Below are 1264 nucleotides of genomic sequence, written 5' to 3'. Positions count from 1 at the left end.
TAAATTCTGTATTCAGTGGAAATTTTTTTTTCAAATGAACGTGAAATCCTTTCAGAAAAATAAAATCTGAGACAAGCAGTTGCTGGCAGACTTGCTGTACATAAAATGTAACGGAAGTTTTTATTAGGCAGAATCATATACACAACACAATGAAGAATGCTGGTGAAAAACTGTTCAACAATCCAAACAATCTAAATATATATTGAATATAGAACGAATGAACTAATTATGGAATTGTGGTATATGCAATGAAATACTGATCGGTTATAAGAAATAATGAACTACTGATACATTAAATAACATAGATAAATTGTGAAAAAATTATTCTAAAGTCAGAGAGGAAGGGAGGGGAGAGAGAGAGAGAGAGAGAGAGAGAGAGAGAGAGAGAGAGAATTGGAACGATACAGAGAAGATTAGCATGGCCCCTGTGCAAGGATGACATGCAAATTCGTGAAGCATTCATATTTTTAAAAAAATTAAAATCTGGTGACAGAAAGAAGCAGATCAGCAATTTCAGGGTCATAGACTGGTTGGGGAAGCAATTGATTTCAAAGACATGAAGGTGTACTTAAGAGTGGTGAAATTATTCTGTATCTTTGTATGTTGATGGTGGTGATGGTTACATGCCTGGAACTCACTATATGGTACTCTCAAAATTGGCATTTTTAATGATATGTAAATTTTATGTCCATAAAACTAATTTTAAAAAATTATTAAGCATTTCTTAATCTAGGCCTTGTGCTAGATATCAAAATAAACATGACACAGTTCCTTCTTTCATAGTCTAGTTGGGGAGATAGACAACTAATTTAGTAATTGCAATATATTATGTGATATGTGTATACACAGGGTTCTACAGGATCAGAATATTAGAGACTCAGGAAAAATTACCAGATGAGGGGCTAAGGATGACAAAGCACATATCCCTATTTGAGCAACCTATTAAAGCATGTCTTCCACTAATATACAAAGGCAAAGAAATTTATATATCAGAATTTTGAAATTTTGGTATACAAGAAAACATTTAAATTTAAATTCTTAAGAGAATGATCTATTTTGGTGTGCATCCCTTGTACTCCTATACTCTTATCTTACCTTGATTTTTGTGAATGATAAAATAGATATACTAAGCCACAGAAAGCTTAGTTGTACCGTACAATTAATATTCACATATATGTGGTTCCTTATAACCATGATCAAGATTTAAAGCATTCTTAGACTCTTCACTTTATTGAAGCCTTTGATTGCTGGTTGACTATTGGTA

General features: G+C 32.4%; 1 pseudogene; it reads left to right on the top strand.

Moving 5' to 3' along the window:
- The first annotated feature begins 385 nt into the window (after positions 1–385).
- LOC111825442 lies at positions 386–470 on the top strand (annotated as a pseudogene).
- Positions 471–1264: the final 794 nt, after the last annotated feature.

This window comes from Myotis lucifugus, unplaced genomic scaffold, assembly GCF_000147115.1.
Source record: "Myotis lucifugus unplaced genomic scaffold, Myoluc2.0 scaffold_26, whole genome shotgun sequence".
NCBI classification, from domain to species: Eukaryota; Metazoa; Chordata; class Mammalia; order Chiroptera; family Vespertilionidae; genus Myotis; species Myotis lucifugus.
This window is presented reverse-complemented; position numbering and strand designations above follow the sequence as displayed.